Genomic DNA, 20,060 nt, shown 5'->3' on the forward strand with positions numbered 1-20,060 from the left:
AGCTATATAAATGAAGGTTTAATCCACCAGTTTCTACACAAGGAAAAGCATGTACCAAGTCAGGAATATGTCAGTTGTTATCCATTCGTGTGATGTGTTTGAGCTTTTGACATTTTATAAAGGTCTTCCCGCCTTGAATTTTCCTAGGTATTTTATTTATTTTACTTTTCATGTTAAGAATTTCACATCAGCAATTATAATCTCCTCCCACCTGATACTTTCTGTCTACTAATTATGTTATGTTACTAGAATTATATTTTCTGTCAATTCCAAAACCGCTTATGTTTTAAATATATGTTTTAACCCAGAAGCGTTAGCGCAGTTCTCAAACATATTATTGATAGCCCAAAGAAATGCATAAAAACATTACTAGCGCCAGTAATGGATATGTCCCGCAGTTTTCAGAAATATAATGATCGTCTCAGTAACAGCCAAGCGGCCACTTTTCTTAGAATAACATTGTAAGCCTCAGTAAATGATACGAAGTTTGCAGTGTGTTTCTGGGACAAATTTTTATCAGTGAAATTTGAGTAATTCTTCCTGTACCAAAACCACTAGAAATCAGCAACATAATTAATCAAATTATGATTCATATCATACAACTGTATTGATTTGGTTCAATAAATCACAAAGTGGAGAAATATTTAGAGATAATATCATTATTTACTATAGGATCTGTCGAAGTATAATTACTGTAGCTCGTGTACTTAAACATAGATAGGATATAGCAGTAAACATTTGGCATTGTGTCGTAGGGTCTTCAGTGTGGGATCCTTAACATCTGACGGATAAAACATGGACGTTATAACAATGAATGAAAAGATCTCTCGTGCACTTGTAGTACTTACATTCACAACAAAGAATGAGTATGTGTTTATAAAACAAATACTTTATAATTGCTTGTAAATATTTGATATTGCAGTTGCACGTATTTCTCTACATAAACTATTGTTTTGATTTTATCTATTCCTTCTAATATCATTTCAGAACTACGACTACATTATCAGTTTTATTCTTGTAAACAGTTTGTGTATTTGTAACAATAATTTTTATGATTTGTTTTTTTAGTTTTCGGTCCTTTATAAAAAAAAATAATAATAAGGAAACAAAGTTGCATTTTTAACAGTTACAAATAGTTAAACAATATTTTAATTAGACAAAATTACACAAAATCATTTATTATGCCATTAACATGCAACTTTTAGGTTGGTTCCAAATTAATATGACGTTTTGTCAGTGACATTTATGTTGTATATTTTACAATTGAAAAAAATAACAACAACAGTACTATCAAAAACAAATGAAATATTGATATTGACTAAATGCTGGCGACCATGTTCCGGAAAACTCTGGCTACACGCACGAGACATATGGTTTCTGCTTTATCTAAAACGCGGGAAAATATCAGTACTTGTCACAAATCGTGTCAAATAATGTGATTGAATGTGTCCATTTCCGTCAAGAGAAAGGAAATAATCAAATGAAACTGTAAAACGTTTGTCTAAATAAAATCTTCTCAAAGGAACTCATGCTGTTGATCACACAAACGATATTACATTTCTGCTTAGCTTTATACTAAAACAGTGCATATTTTTTTTTATATCAGTTTAAGGGTAAAATGTTTAATGAATAAAAATCAATTCTTAAGTGCTTTTCCCTCTCTAAACGATTTGGTTCGGTTAAGTAACAGTGAATGGAGTTTATCAAAATGAAAAAAGTTAAACAAAAGAATTGTCATGGAAACAAAATAAATTGTCATGGAAACAAAATATATGGATGTGTATGTTTTACTCCAAGCAAAGCAATTTACGTGAAGTAAAATGTTTCAATATACAGTCATATTATCGTGTAAAGAACTATTTGTAAAAATGCTATCATATGCATATCCTACATGTTATTTATTGTTATTTATGTATCACATACAAATTAGCTTCTATAACACATCATTATTAACTAAATGCACATATATTTACTTTCATGATGAACAGTATTTCAAATGCATTACAAATGTGTGAACATTATATGAGTTGTATCTGTTTTATCAGCTTTAATTTGAACATTCAAAAGCATACAGAAAAGCACACAATGTGCGTAAAAAATTTGAACTGGGGTACCTGTTTTCAATTAATGAGATCATTGACAAATGCCTCAAACAAATACTAAATGTGCCTGCCATTAGTCAAAGTTACCAACTACGTTTTGTTCATTTCATAAGCCGAAGTAACCAAATACTGTTGGTAATGCTTTGTGTGTGTTGCTCAGTCTTTAGTTTTCTATGTTGCGTTTTGTGTACTTTTGTGTCTATTGTCTTTTTTTGTTTTATTTAGCCATATGCGTTGTAAGTTTATTTTCGACTTCTGAGTTTAAATGTCCTGCTGGTATCTTTCGCCTCTCTTTCAATGTGACTTTTACTTACCAAAATAACCAAGATAGCAAAATCCTTAATATACATGCGAGCGTCACTAACCAGAGTAAGAAAGTACGTTATGTATTTGCCATTAGATTGTATAACGTGTTTCCATATTATTTGCCATGTTTGGATGGGAACTGGGGCTATAAGAATTGGCTATGCGGTATGGGTTTTATCAATTGATTAAGGCTGGCGATAATCTGGTTTCAAAAAGTTCCAAAAAGGTAAAAACATCATAAACAATGCATTACTTTTTAAGTCTGATATCCTTTCATTTGCTTTTAAGAAAAAAGTGTCTTTTATACTCGTTACAAGTGCATATAATGTTGTTTGCTTTCTTTTTGTGACATGTATTGAGTTGGCTTACAAGTTTGGACGTAGTAAAGGTATGGTCCTGTGATCATATCGCTTCAATTGTCAACAACCAAGCAGATGGATGCTGTCGTTTTATCTTACTGTTAACTTTATTTCTTGCACAGTTATTTTAAACAAGTTAGCAAGGGAACTTCAACAGATTTGTTGTTGAAGGCCATACGATAAATTCTATTTTCAATTTTAGCACTGTCGATACACCTGGTACTGGTGGGCTGCTATAGTCCCCAAGGATATTATATATTCTGTAGTCGGTGCTCGGCAATTACTAGTACATGATCTATAAAATACCGTTAACTATCAGGCATGGTTAACATTAGGTAGATTTGACTACTAGTATTTCCTATAAGTGACAACTCCAAAAGTACTTACACATCATTGGCTATTACATTTTCGTGTTTGATGTTCCTGAGAAAGGTTAATCTAGAAAAGCGCTAAATACGGACCAAGTTTACAATGTGTCATTTTATTAGAATATTAGACACTGTATGTACCTCAACAGTAGTCAAAATATTAAAAAAGAAGATGTGGTATGATTGCCAATAAAACACCTCTCTACAAGAGACCAAAATGACACAGAAAATGACAACTATAATAGGTCACCGTACGGGCTTCAAAAAAGCCCATACAGCATAGTCAGCTATAAAAGGCCCCGGAATGTAAATGTAAAACAATTCAAATGAGAAAATTAACGGCCTAATTTATGAAAAACTCATTCTGTAAGCTATAATAGAATGTAAAACAATATTCAAAAGAGAAAACATGGTTTACATGTTTTGTTGCTACGACTTGTTTGGTTAGCGCCGACCACTGCCTTTTTGTCATAGAAACTTCGAACTAGAAATGAATGTTTTGTTGCACCTTGTATTGATTTTCACAAGATAATTTGTTCTGCACATTGAATGTTGTTAAAGGACTTGCGGCTGGAATTACAACTGCCAATTAACGGATCATCTTTGTAGGAGGTAAGGATAACTGAGGTTAATGATCAATAATTACAGTCATACAAGACGCATTATTGCACCTGCATATCAGATTAAAGTCTGATTACAGAGACTTAAGCAAACAATACACACTTTATTTAACAAGGGAATAACCTCTTGCAACTAAGTAGAACATATTGTCAATATTGCCAAAAGACAAATAACAAAATAACAGCAATCCTTAACTTTCACACCTTCTTATGAAGTTTTAATCTATCACAATGAAAAGGTGTTACAAGATTTATTAATCTTAATAAATAATTCAAGGCTTTGTTAATTTCAATTGTAAGATGTTCCGAAATTGAACCTTTAGCTATCCCAGGGCTAATCCGTCGTCGAGCTTCGAATAATGGATGTAACGTATTATTTCATTACTTTAAGAATTATAAAATTAAGAAGTTGAGGAGGTGTGATTGCCACGAACCACAACTGTCCGTCAGAGTCCGAAGAATTCAAGCACTATTATTTTGTCACGTGTTTCTTTAAAGCAGTTTCCTTTGTTTATTATGAACCAGAACCTTTAGGAAGAAGCACAATACATTAATAAAAAAAAATCATATGTATTTCACAATTAGTAGCCTCTTTTTCTTTACTATTGAACACACCCAAAGGTTGATCAAAGGTTTTCAGGGGACTGTGCATTTGTGAGTGACAGCTTTCATGAGCACAATTAATAGATACCAAAAATAAAAATGTTACATTTCAATATTATCATAATCCTGACAATAGAGGTCGGTCATTTCAAAACGTATCAATCGTATTATGTAGGTTGATGTATCGCATCTACAGATATATCAAAAAATAGTATGTGCCCGATGCTTTCAATTAAGCCTATTATACGTTTTCCCTCTGTCCCTCTGGTATCTTTTGCCCTTCTTTTCCGACAGTTAAGTCAGCTACACAATTAAATACTAGCCTTAGCAATAAATCAGTTACCCATCTGCATTATAGTAAGTTTATACAACTAAAGCTCGGGATCACATAATGTTTATTGGCAAATCTGCAGATGCGTATACGTCTTGTATATTATATGGTTCATACGTCTTTAAGTACTAAGTACTGACTACTAGACTGATTGCACATTAAGTGGCTTACTGTTCACCAGTAATGGTCAACACGAACCAGGAGACAACCAGTAATGGTCAACACGAACCGAGTGACAGTGATATAAACGTAAGCCGTAGCTATCATTACTGACGCTAACCCAGCGACCGTTTTATAAACGAAAGCATTACACAAGACACGTGTTTCTGTTTTTCATAAAGTACACTGAACAGTTTTAAAATGGCATACATACTAAATCGTATATAATACAAGCAAGAGCAAGTGTACTTTAGTTTATATATTTAAACGTTTTATAATAGGTATATAACAAGTTTGGTAATCTTATGACTGTGCTGTTCTGGTTCACAGTATGTTCCAGGAATTAACATGTCGTCAAGTGAAGCAATCATAATATTTGAACAACGTGGAAGTACGAAAAAAGATATCATTTAAACCCTTTTGATCTTAGTCCCACGCAAAATTTCACTGATAATCACCCCATCAACCTACTGCAACAGTAATCTAAATATTTGATATTAATTATTTGATATATTTTCTAAGCAAGTGACCGATTTTGAAATTTACAACAAGTTCTACTAATTTCTACCCTCTCCGGCGTCAAAATTGCCAAACGTTTATATACTAAGTACATTAAAGTAACTAGACGAGATAGAACTGCCAATGAGATAACTATCAACAAGAGATCAAAGGAATTGGCTACCTGTGAGCAATTATATATCAACATACGGCCTTCAATAATGAGCAAACTGAATACCGTCAAGAAAGCTATTATTTGCTACGGCAAAACTAAATCTTAAAACATTCAAAAGAAAAATAAACGGTCGTGTTTATGCTAAAACAAGAAACAATAGACAAAAATCAACGAAAATCACCAAAGTACAGTAAAGAATATGGCTTTGTTGAACCTGCTTGCTAGCGCTGAACTATCTCCTAAATTATTTGTTTGAGGGTTTTATGACTCGACGTTAGATTTATTTGCTCAAGGAACAAATAAGATCATTGCACCTGCAAATTATTCTCACGATCTGAAAAGAGTCTCATAGAGAAAAATACAGAACTGTCTCCTGAAGGTATAAACAATTGCATCTTTAATTAGATAATACCAACGTTTATAAGAATATTTTTAGTTCCAATGGACAAAAATAACTTTAATTTTCTCACCTATGTACGCAATAAGTCTTTGTTATGTGCAAGTAGATTCAATTAACTGATGAAATTCACTTAAGAGATTTTTACCTAAAGAGATTAAACACTTCTAATCGTTTTTATTCTTTACACATAACTTTTAAAGGCAAATTGAAGAGAATAAACACGTTTTATTGTATATTGGTTGACTTAGAAATTGCACTATCTTTTTATCATTTTCATTCAATGCAGTTTTATGTAGAATTAAACTCAGGAATCAGAATACAGCAAAAATAAATACATACTAAAACTTTGGGCTCTGTTGAAACTCGTAAAAAAGGATCAATTTTATATGATCGTATAAATTTTGTAGTTTTATTTCCATTATCGGCGAAACAAACATATTCAATTATATATCATCGTATAAATTGTATAGTTTTATTTCCATTATCGACGATACAAACATATTCAATCTAAATCTGATATGAATACAAAAAAACAACATTTCGATGACAGCAAACCAACAACTCAATGAAGAATAAAGAGGTCGTCATAAATAGATAGTTGTCGGAATAGGGGAGGTTGAGATCTAAAGAAAAAACTAGCTGAATTCGGCCTCATTTACTAGTCCTGCGAATAAGTCCAGAGACTGGTTGCAAGAGAGACTCTAAACACCAATGTAATGATGAACATTCAACGCTATTCAGGGTTAGTTTATATTTTCCTCCGTTTGTTTATGGTCCATGAGTTCAAGCTGACAGTATATTCAAATTGAGGACAGATATCTACAAACACTCAATATATATTCGGTCCTTTATAGGATTGATATACGTCTGTCCATCATTTATGGATTGATTTATCACATCATTGACGCATAACAGAAGGAACACGAAAGTAGTCTAAATAAAAACAGTGGATTTAGTTAACCTCACTTTATAACTACATACGACTTTTGTTTATTGTTGTTGTTGGATTGTATCTGATTGACCTATAACAACATCTCCTTTTATGCACTATTTAAATTCTCTGAAAGTTTAAATATAAACCTGAATGTTTAAATGATTCGTGTGTCTCAGCTCTGACTATAAACCCCTCTGGACCTGTCTGACAAAGTAACGATATGTAATTAACCCCTTCCTGTTCCCATCGGTACTCTGGTACTCTGGTACCGATGGGCTATATTTTTGGGTAACTAACTTGCGCAAAGTATTGAATCTTTGACATTTGTTGACGTACAGAAGTGGTTGATGGCTCAAATCAATCCCCTATATCACAGCTGTGTGATAAGTGGTGCCTAAAACTTCTTCCGAGTACGGTTTGGTATCAAATCGCCCCTAACGGACAACGTTTTCTCCTGTAAAAACCGTGTTTTTTTTTTTATTTGAAATTAAATATTTCCGTCGAGTATGGGAAAATAAACTTCATTTTAGGGGCAATATGACTTTTTTTTATTAACTTCGCCGTGTATTTTTGAGGGAAACTATTCAAAGTATGATTAAAACTTGTACTTAAGTGAAAAAAAGTGATTGAAAGTATACCAACGCAATCATTTACTTGAAATGCACTCTCAATTTGTGGTCATTTCTTTCCAAATTAATTGAAAAAAAGACAAAAAAGACAAAAAGTCATGAATTATTTTTTTTCGAAGTTGAAATAGATGTAACAGAACATTGTTTCTGATGTGCCTGGTTATGGAAATGTCGAAAACACTTTTGTTCAAATAAAGAAACCGGTAAACGTTTAGAAAAAAATGGCAGACTAAAGTATGATATCATCCTATATTTGCTCAAAATAATGGGTTTTACAACAATTCTATGTTATATCGAGACTTAATTTCTAAACGAAAACAGTAAACAGGCTGATTATTTGATTACTTTCACTTCGTTGCTTTATGAAAGAGTTAAGTATTAAAATTTCAATGTATTAAACTGGAACTCCCGTGGTCCAATGGGAAGCTGCACTAGCCCATAGCAGGAAGATTGCATGTTCGAACCTCAAAGCCGGAGGTGAAAAAATAATGTCCTATTTTAAATGAAACTTAACTTAACTTAACTTTACTGTCAATTTCAAAAAGAGGGTCATGAATACATACGAAAGTCAACTTAAAAACAATGTGTGTATGTTTTTAAAAAATGTGTGTCCTAATTGCACCCCCCCCCCCCCCCCCCCCTTAAACTAAAGTAATTATTATTGGTATTTCATTGAATCTTTACTTTCAAAGTCAAAATTCCATGTGCTGCTTGGAAAAACATAATTTAAGCTAAAATTTGTGTCAAGTATAAGATTTTGACGAAAAAACGGCTGAAAACCGTTATTTTGCATGTTGCGGGCATCCACGTTTGGGGGGCATATAGCACGTATTTCCTCCAACTATACCATAATGGTAACTTTCCTGTGTCTATCAGACTTAGGACATTGCTTTGACACTTAAACTTTATCCTATTAGCCCTTATAAAAGTCTCCACACGACCTTTTTCGGAAGACTTTTGTATTTTTTTACTTTTTTTTCGCAAGTCACGTGACTTTTGGACAGATAACACGTGTCTTCAAAAGACAAAATTTCTGATAAATTATATTTTTTGAAATATTTTATCATTTATCTCTCAAATGGACCTAAAACGACCTTTATGTAAGCCTCAGTGCGAATGCTATATGCGATTGAACTTTGATAGTGTCTTTCCATAAGTTTACGTCCAATTTGGCGGAACGTGAAAGGGTTAATGTCAGCCAAAATTGGCAACAAACTACTTTGAAAATCCTATAATCTTTAACACATTGGAAAGTAAGACAAAGTAAATCGTTTTATTCAGTATTATAGTAAAATATTTACAACAAACAGATTTAACAAACGAAACAAAAGAAAAAGTGTCGCTTTAAATCGTATAATACCAAACACTATATTGATTAACAATAAGGATTTAGTGGAACCTTGCATACTTTCATAATACTGAATGGAAAGGTTTCACAGATTAAAATAACATGATTTTTTTTTATGTTAAATGTTTGGCATTATTTAACTGGGTATAATAACATTTTTTGACCTTGGTCGGACACTCGATAATTGTGTAGTACATTTAGACATAGTCTGGAATCTGATGTTCAATAGTTGTCGTCTGTTTATGTGGTTCATAAGTCTTTTTCGTTTTTTACATAGAATAGACTGTTGGTTTACCCGTTAGAATGGTTTTACGCTAGTATTTTTTAGACTCTTTTTAGCTTGTTGTTCGATATGAGCCAAGGCTCCGTGTTGAAGACCGTACTTTGATCTATAATGGTTTACTTTTTTTAAATTGTGACTTGGATGGAGAGTTGTATCATTGACACTCATACCACAACTTCTATATCGATATACGATTGAACAATTCAAACTGTGTAGTTTGCAATGAACCATGTATATCTAAAAAAAAATATAAATGTACAAAAGGACAATTTGACAGAATTTTGTAATTTAATCAAATGAGACATACCGCATGAGCCCATGTAAATAAAGCTTGTTTGCATTTTGGGTATACTCTATCTTCTTGATGTTAAGCTTAGGGCCAGCATCCTTAACTTGTAAAACATATTACGTTACAGAAACGCCTACAGAAGAAAACCCTCTTACTCGTTTAAACTGTAGTCGCCCTTTGTCCCCCTTGGGACGAAGTGGATTAAGTCAAGTAAGTATCTTCTTGAGAAAAAATAGGTCGGCGAAACACTCTACAGAGCTTATGTTTGTAATGTTCATGTAACCCGACTTAAAACTATATTATCATTTCTATCCTATTCTAGCCTTTTGAAAAACAGTTATATGACTGTGAAAATGTCGAGTATTCTTTTTAAAATTCCTTACATAGAGTTTGAAGTTGATCTCTAGATTTTATTCTTCAGAGCTAATTAAAGAGGAACAAATTAGACACCATCGAGTTTATTACACAAACTTAACAAAAGTCTTCAAAAGAAAATAAAGGTCGACGATGCTAATAAAGAGGTGAATCTACTGCCTACTGAGTTCACCAGAATACAGTATATACAGTCGGAATTCATTAGTTTACAAATAAATTTAATTTAAATTTGCTCGGTTTACAAGAAATCAACAAAATTAAGACCTGAATAAATTGAGAATTGATTAAGGATAAACAAGAGAATAACATAGATTTAATTTACATCAGCGTTTCTAATCCTGAACAAGTACTTCGTACGTAAATAAAATTCAAATATCTGTTTCGAGGCAAAGAGAAGATGAATCAAACAGACTTTAAAAAGTCGAACCCAATTAAAATAACTGTATTTGATAATTTAGAGTTGTTTGTCACTACAAAGAAATCCTATATATAGAGAATTTGAAACAAGATATATAAATACATTACTGTTCAAAATTACATAAATAGTATACACATGACAATACTTTATTAATGGTACATCAACCTAAATGAACAGATTTATTTTCTAAAACCTCAGTAAGCAATTTGAAGGTAAAAAAGGAAGTTGAAAACACTGAAACAAGCAAGTCGACTCAAAATTCGAATAAAGAACGACAAAAGCATGACAAAAACGAAAAAGGGAAGATGAAAAAAGAGTAAAACAGAATGACACTAAATATCGAGCTTATATTGAACAACTTCTATTGTTATCAAGCTAAACACATCTTTAACATGTCACATATTACCATATTTAATTGTTCGTTGATTTCATTATTTCTGTCTGTGTGCATAAAACCAGGAGCAACAGACTGACGAAGGTTAAATCAAATAAACAAAATTCCTCCTTCTAGTAATGGAGAACACAACAATCGCAAAAATTTGAATAATGTTTTAGGGAGCAAATAATTAACCGACAAAATAATTATACTAATGAGCTATGTTCTATAGACGTAAGAACGACAGATTGACGGCTGTTAAAGCTAAAAGACAAAAATCCTCCTAGAAACGGAGAATGCAGCAATTACAAGTTAAAACCGAGTATATATACAGACAAATAGGATTTTTACATAGATTAGACCGTTGGTTTTCCCGTTTGAATGGTTTTACACTAGTAATTTTGTGGCCCTTTATAGCTTGTTGTTCGGTGTGAGCCAAGGCTCCGCGTTGAAGGCTGTACATTGACCTATCATAATGGTTTATTTTTTCTAAATTGTTATTTGGATGCAGAATTGTTATTTGGATGCAGAGTTGTCTCATTGGCACTCACACCACATCTTCCTATATCTATAATATACCACAATAACAAATATTAAAAAATAACAGAGAAAATATTGTCCCTTCCAATTATTCCGACCAATCAAATAATTAAACTGGGACTATGTAAAGACCTATGTAAAGGCCTAAGTAAACTATAAATGATTCGGTATAACTATTGAAGAATTGCCTGTAAATAATAAACGATAAAAATGATGAGATTCACACGGACGTCATTGAGTATCAGATGAGATTCACACGGACGTCATTGAGTATCAGATGAGATTCACACGGACGTCATTGAGTATCAGATGAGATTCACACGGACGTCATTGAGTATCAGATGAGATTCACACGGACGTCATTGAGTATCAGATGAGATTCACACGGACGTCATTGAGTATCAATATCAATCATAGAAACAGCTTATTCTGCTTTTACATTTTATTTGAAAAATAGCCTCTGAATGGTTAAAAATGACGAATCTTCCTGCAAATGGTAATAAACAGTTTTAAAGAATGAAAGCACGTATCTAAATTAAGTCTTACGAACAATTGCGTATTTTCAGAAATTAAAGTGTTTTTTATTCAAATCCATACTAGAGAAAGGTTGAACGACATTTTTCTTATTCATCATCAAATTACATTCCAAAACTTGAGTTCATTTGAATCCTTATCTGATCGTAAAAGAAAAATAGTATTAAGAAGCAATAATGGAATAATAACGTTGAAGGAATTTTATCAGTTGCATGCCAATCTTGTTGTCCCATTGGACCATCTCCGGAGGAGTTTCTCACATGGAATCATGTCTCAATTCTTTAAACTTCAGTTTTAAAATAATGGGTATATTCAATCTAGTCCGTCTGCTGACTCGTCAGAACACGCACGTGAGGTATGATAATGTAAGTTTTAAGGTTATTACTAAATTACTTCAGTACGTTCATCTCATCGACGGACAGACTATTCTTTTTTCAGCTGCTCATCATGTTAACGGTATCTCTGACAAAGTGTTGAGGAAATTGCCGCAAGATTGAAGAAATCAATAAACGGTCAAAATAATATTGTTGCTTCATCAAATCGTATCCAAGGACACTTAAATACATGACCTTTACTAAAAATCTCTTTCATCGTTTGCCTTACATGGAGTCCAGTACATTGTATGTGTTGTAAATACTCTCCAATAAGTTGTCTATACATGCGCAGTAAATTATACAAATACGGTGTGATTTGATTGCAAATGAGGAAGAAAACCCCCACATGCAGTATACTTGTAGTCAGATATAAGAGACCCCGATATGAAAAACGTGAAACAATTCAAACGAGAAAACAACTCAGGGCATATTAGTAAGTTTATTACAAAATAATACGTAAGATACGAAAAACAAATGTGACATACAAGAACCAGTGACAACCACTGGATCAGCATCCTTATTTGAGAAAGGCACATACAGAATGTGGAGGGATTAAACCTGTTTCTGAGCATTTAACCTTTCCCTTAATCGTGAGATTGGTGCATTTCACCATGCGAACAGTCTGTAAAAATCAGTAACATTTGGTTTAACTCATAAAAGGACTCGCAATAACTAAAAGCTAGTTAAAAATTTTCTAGGAATTTAATATTAGTTTACATGGATTATATCTAAATTTACGGACTTTTTAAACAACATCACCGTAAACATTATACGATATCCCGTTATTGATTAGAACTCTATGGCCGAGTTCACTTGAAACTCTTCAATCGACTTCAGAGTTAAAATATTATCACGTGAACGCACTAAAGTTGATATTCGGAACAACTCTAAGCAACTCTAGGGCCGAGTTCACTTGAAACTCTACAATCGACTTCAGGGTTAATATATTATCACGTGAACGCAACTCTAAGTTACTCTAGGGTAAGCATAACAAAATAAAATATTCTCATTGGTTTGACGTCATTCAAGAGTTTCTCGAGTTTAATCCTGGCTCGGTGAGGGTTGGAACCAGAGTACGAAGGGTTAACTCGAGTGGTTAAACTTAAATCGTTTTGTTGAAACCCGAGTTAGTAAAGTTAATTCGAGGGTTTCAAATGAACTTGGCCTAGGATAAGGCCCTGACCAAGCATTAAAAATTAAATATTCTCATTGGTTTGACGTCATTAAAGAGCTTTTCGAGTTTAACCCTGGCTCGGTGAGGGTTGGAACTAGGGTACGAGGGGTTAACTCGAATGGTTGAATTAAAATCGTTTTGTTAAAATCGAGTTAGGAAATGTTAACTCGAGAGTTTCAAGTGAACTCGGCCTAAAAGTGTAGCCTTCCTAACCAAATTTTTGTATCTAAGGAAGAATTTGGTAAAGGTTTTAATTTATCACTTTTACTTCTATTTTTTGACTACACAATAACAACACTTGCAATAATACAAGTTATACATGCAGTCCAACATGGTATTTTCATTTACTGTCCATAATGTTATGTTATATGCAGTGCAATACGTGTCAGTAATTAGATCTGAAGTTTATTGTTTCAGTGCCTTTTATTTACATCGTGTCTATAACAAAGAACTAAAACCTGATTTAATAACGCGATAAAGCATATAAAGAATATTGAAAGAAAATATGGTGCATTTACAGACATAAATATCACTATCGTTAGATGTTATCTTTTCAAATCCTTTCGTTTTGTATTAATCAATATAATCGAAAAAGATCAAAGCCTTTGTTTTCTAGTTAACAGTAATTGTAAAGAAATGTTTGGTTAACATCTGGTTCTTTGCATTTGTGATTGACGGAATAAAACAAAGTATTTAGGAAGAAGGGTACAGCATAAAAATAAACATCTGATTAAGTAGCTTGTTATGAAGAGTAAAACATATAAGAAAATGTGGTATGATTGCCAATGAGACAATTCTCCACGAGAGATCATATGACACAAGAAGTTAACAATTACATGTCATCGTATAACCTTCAACGATGAGCAAAATCCATACCACACTATAAACTCCAAAATGACATGTTTAAATCAATCCAAACGACAAACTAAGATTCTGATTTTTAAACCAAACATGAAACGAAAACAAATATGATAAACGGCAACAAACGATAACCACTCATGCAATAACAGGCTCTTGATTTTGGGACACACATAATGCAGATATTGTCGAGATTGGACATGTTTGCTGGCGCAAAACTCTCCCACAACCCTTAATAGTGGTGAAACAGTACAATATATGAACACATTTAACACCAGTTGTAAAAGGCTTATGTCATTTAGACAATTTTCAATCCATTAAAAAATCAGTTGTATAATATAAAAAAGAAGATGTGGTATGATTGCCAATGTGACAACTATCCACAAGAGACCAAAATGACACAGACATTAACAACTATAGGTCACCGTACGGCCTTCAACAGTGAGCAAAGTAAATACTGCATAGTCAGCTATAAAAGGGCCTGATATGACAATGTAAAACAATTCAAACGAGAAAACTAACGGCCTTGTAATACTATATACATTCAGTTAACATGATACCCACACATTGTATTAGTAACTTTTATCATGAATGACCATTCTGATGAATGTGATAAAACTAAAAAATGAACTTAAATCCAATATTTATAAAAGCACTCATTCTGAAATTTTTAAAGAATGTTGTCTGAAGTTAATGTAGCATTTGAGTCAAAAATTATCGCAGCATATTATTCTAAAATCTAATTTGATTTAGGTACATGTATATATCATGTTTAGAGGTTTATAAAGAATTTTAGACTGAGCACTGACCAGTGCTTCGGTAAATTGTCGAGAACACAAAGTTTCAACTCAAACATCGAAGGTTAACAATATGTGTTTTTGACACCCCTTTTAGAATGTTTTTTTTATATTGCTCTATAAGAATTCATCCATCATTGGCAGTTTTTTAGGTTGATGTTTCCCGATGAAGATAAAATGTTTCGTTCGCAACAGTCTATACAATTTTATTTCTTATTTAGTTGGTATGATAAACTGAAAAATGTTATTTTTTATCAAATATATATAATTAACTTCAAAATTGTTTTTTTAAATTCAGCAAATACAGTCTCACAAACAACAGAATAAGAATGTGCATAGCATAAAACCAAACTGAAACCAAATTTAAATGTCGCCTGTATTGATTGGTTTGTTTACAGGATGTGTTATGTCTGATGTTGTATAATTCACGTCTGTCTAACATGAGCTATGATAACGCAAGTACCAATAAACACAAAATATATACTGAATAACAAAGACTCGTGTTGGTGATAAATGCTATATTATTGTCTCATTAAAAAAACGCTTTATTGATTTAGAACAGAAAATTGTGTAAAAGAAGTAACAAAAGTGTAATTAAATCCCATTACCAACTTTTGTATATCAATATTTACCAGAATATATATTCCATTGTCTAACAGACTTATATCATATTGTTTTATAGTCGTATAATTAGAAACAAGTAATGCTACCAATAAATATAGGCGTGAACTATTTCATAAAAGAGATGTTATAATAGTAACCACATGTAGTATAGATGGTAAGACGGGACATATGGTAGGGTATAGTAACCACATGTAGTATGAATGGTAAGACAGGACATATGGTAGGGGATCATCAGATTAAATGCAAGTGGGAAATTCAAAGTTCTACGCAAGGTTCCTGAGTTACAAAATATCTACAATTATAAAACTATAAGTTTTCAGACTTTTCACAAACGCTGCCGTTGCATAGAAAAATTACTCCAATATGACAGAATCTTTAACACCGTTAAAATCGATGCCAACATCGTAAACACAAAACAAAAAGGACATTTAAAAGATAGAAAACTTTTATTTTATAGAATCTTATATGATGCTAAAGGCACAAAGATGACCTGAAGAAGACAATGAAAATGAAAACTTTATAATATTGAACATGAAGTAAGCATACTTTTTGCGCGGTCCCAGGGTGCCGGCTATCTGCTTAGTGGCCAGTACTGTTTGGATCATAATAACACATTTTGAAAAGCAAATGTTTACTTTTAAATAATTAAAATAAATCTAAACGAAGGATTTAATTTCCTTCAGACTAAATTGACATTAGCCGTATCGTTAGGTTAAATTTAGGCGCCTTTTTATTTTGATGCACCAAATGACTTTACATATTTCGTGTTTTTAGCTTATATTGTCGGATGCACTTGCCGAAGGTTATTCTATAAGTCGTGGTATCATAAGTTTATTATACTAGATAATTGCTGCCATTTAAATCAGTTTGTACTCTACCAACATTTTACATTCCCAGAATACATAGCCTTGTGGTAATTATGATATACTTTATATATTTCATCTCTAGACATGTTATTATATATCTTCTATTTTTTCTTACTATATTACATGCAGGGATGCAAGACGTCTAAAGACTTCATTGCAAGTTAAATTTAGTTTGAAAAGAATATATCGAATCAATGTTTAACATAGCATTGTCTCTGTAAAGATTTTAACTGTTAGACTACATATTGTCTTTCTGGTATATTAATATGACGAGGCTATATATGTTTTCGGTTGTAATTTGCTTTATTTTGAAAATATGAAGAGAGAGAGAGAGAGAGAGAGGTGTGAAATCCACGTCAATGAAACAGCCACCTAACAATATACACGCACGCCGACATAAACAGATTCCAAACCTGAAACCAGTGAGTAGGACTATTTTCTAGCACACAACAATATACACTCGCCCCAACATAAACAGATTCCAAAGTCGAAACAAGTGAGTAGGACTATTTCTTAGCACACAACAATATACACTCGCCCAAACATAAACAGATTCCAAAGTGGAAACTAGTGAGTAGGACTATTTTTTAGCAGACAACAATATACACCCGCCCCGACATAAACAGATTCCAAACTTGAAACTAGTGAGTAGGACTATTTCTTAGCACACAACAATATACACTCGACACAACATACACAGACTTGAAACTTGAAACCATCGAGTAGGACTATTTCTGAGCAAACAACAATATATACACTCGCCCCAACATACACAGATTTGAAACTTGAAACCATCGAGTAGGACTATTTCTTAGCAAACAATAATATAAACACTCGCCCCAACATACACAGATTTGAAACTTGAAACTAGTACACGAAAAAGTGACAGAGTAGGACTTTTTTGGCAAACAACATAGTGGAATAACAAAACGAACTTGCAAATATGTACGACCAAAACAAATTCAGAACATGCACTAAACTTTATAATACTGGTACAATGTACAATATTTTTATTCAACAGCATCATGTATGGCAGTTATTATTTCTGTATCAATAGAACAGTTTTATTCAACAGCTTCGTGTATGGCAATTATCATTTCCATATCTCATCGACTACATTGGTTCCATCAAATTTTCGTGATGTGTTTCTGACCATTTAAGTGAAACCAATTGACATGAAAAGTGTTTATTAGGACAAACAAAACTCCTATAACAATTATTTTTGTTTTTCAGATGGTGCAGATACATTCTGGAAAGTTTAAATTGTTTGCTAAGCGAGCCATACTTTAAAAAGTAAAAAGTTAAAACGTTTGAATTTCGATGAATTGAAAATTTTCAACTACAAAACACTTCCTTCTGACCGACAATTATAAGATCACAGACCTTGATGTTATAACTCAATTATTTGATTGATCCCTGATAGAACAAGTTTTACATATCTGAACGGTACTTAACGTTGATTCCGTCTCAAACGACATAACCCAGACATCACTAAGGAGAGCAATTTATTTTTTCAATCATATGGACATGGACTGAAAACCTTTAAGTCCTCTCTTAATTTGATGTCTTCACGTTCAACTAAATCTGTCGACCTGTGATTTCATAAATGTTCAAGATGAAATATTAATACCGGATCTTTTAAGAATCGATTTAATGTTGCATTAGATTGACAATGAGGAACATTGGTCAATTATTCCCCTTTAATGATAACACAGGTGGCAGTGCAGTAGATCAGGTCCAACACACAGCATCTCTTATCTATATCCTATTGAGAATTACATTGTTTGTTTGTATACAAATTATAATAATAAGTTTTTCATTACTTAATATCTTTTACTGATGTCGTGTTAACCTGGATGTGTCTTATAGAGATGGACATATGTTTTTAATTTTTTTTTTAAATAAAAAATGGACACTTGCAACAAAAAGGAAAAAATATGAAAAAGCAGTCCTATAACATGTATAATATATGACTTGGGGGAATTATTTTCTTTTTCAATTTTTTTTATTTTATTTATTTTGCTATTTATTTTTCATTTTTAGTATCAATTTGCATTTAAAAAAATATGAAAATATCAGCATTAAAATGTTAAATAACGAAAATATAATGCTAATGCATACATATACTATAAAACTAAAAGAATGAACAGCTAGCAAAAACATTTTAGTTTGCTGTGATCTTTATCATTGCAGAGCGATCATAAATCAGTTACAAGTTTTGACAATTGAAAACTGAAGTGAAATATTCAATAAAATTAATTTGTAATTTAAAAGAAAAAGAAAAATAGAATTTAACAATCTTAGATTATATGATATTCGTCAAGAACTACCGGTTTGAAATATTTTTCAGAAAAAGAAGTTCTTATATTTTTGCAATGAGTTATAAAAATTCTTTAAAAGTAAAAAAAAAAAAGTAATTTGAAAGTAATAATCATTATTGTTGGCCAAACACTCATTAACACCCAAGTTACCTCAGACAAGTACGGAACCAATCTAGTGTGATTAGTTTATTTCGGGATGTATATTGGCATTTGAGTGCTAATACTGCATTGTTTTCTGTTAATCCACTGATAAAGAGGCAAAAAAAAGAAGTGACCTCGACACAAATATTCAATATTTAATGTTTTTTGCCTTCTGACTGACTACAACTCTTGAAAGAGGAAAACTGTCATGTCAAAGTGAACTACAGAGACATGTTTACAATGAGCTGTCAGGTCCGTATTAGTAACATGCAACAGTCACACAGAGACTCTAAAATAATGAGATCTTTATTTATGTAACATTTTGTAGATGATTTCTTGCTCTTTTTATTTTGATATAACACTTTACTTTGACAAAAAATGAGTTATTTTATGTTCCCAGTCGTAGGTATTTCGGAAATCTATTGTTGATCAATTGCTGAGCTGTATTGAAAAGTATTTAACCCTTTTGTTTCAGATATCAGTGGCGGATCCAGAACTTTTCCTAAGGGGGGCCTGCTGACTGACCTAAGGGGGGGTCCGCTCCAGTCATGCTTCAGTGATTCCCTATATAATCAACCAAATTTTTCCCACGAAAGGGGGGCCATGGATCCCCTAGGATATCCCCCCCCTTGGATCCGCATATGGATATATATCTATTGAGTTTGATGTAAAAATCTGCAGTCATTTCCAAAATTCTAATTTCTGTCATTTGATTCTCATTTAAAAAGAATTAAAGTATCTTAATGGAAAAAAAAACCATCAAATTTGAAATTGAAAGCTAGGTTTTGTTTTTAATTTGTCCTATATACAAGTATAAAGATTTCTACCGTTTAATTAATGAAATTTATTTAAATCATACTATATTTTTTTTATATTTGTGTAAACAATTTGATTATTATTAAATACTCACAAATATATACATGTACCTTAAACAACACTTTTACATTCCATTCTTTAAAAAAATTAATAAAGAAAGAAATACATTCATTTAATTTATATCTTTACTTGTAAGTATGTTAACAAAAACTCTCTCAATTTTTTTCCACTGCATGATAATACTCATGCACTCCTTAATTTTTTTTTTAGTTCAGGCTATCAGGGACTTTCTATATTAAGTAAGTATAGAAAGTCACTGATGGAATGTATTCAAAATTTGACACATTTGTCATTTATATACTAAATAGTGAATAAAATAAAAATAGTGACAGAGATTTATTTTAATCATAATAAGACTTATCAGCATACACATATTTGTGTA

The 20,060-nt window shown here is 32.1% G+C and overlaps 1 protein-coding gene across 6 annotated transcripts in view; it reads right to left on the minus strand.

Annotated features, from left to right (window-relative positions):
* LOC134706224 (corticotropin-releasing factor receptor 2-like) overlaps positions 1-20,060 on the minus strand; it is a 113,908-nt gene that overhangs the window by 25,707 nt on the left and 68,141 nt on the right. The gene's annotated exons all lie outside the window — the stretch shown is intronic.

The sequence above is a fragment of the Mytilus trossulus genome, chromosome 2, assembly GCF_036588685.1.
Source record: "Mytilus trossulus isolate FHL-02 chromosome 2, PNRI_Mtr1.1.1.hap1, whole genome shotgun sequence".
Classification (NCBI taxonomy): domain Eukaryota; kingdom Metazoa; phylum Mollusca; class Bivalvia; order Mytilida; family Mytilidae; genus Mytilus; species Mytilus trossulus.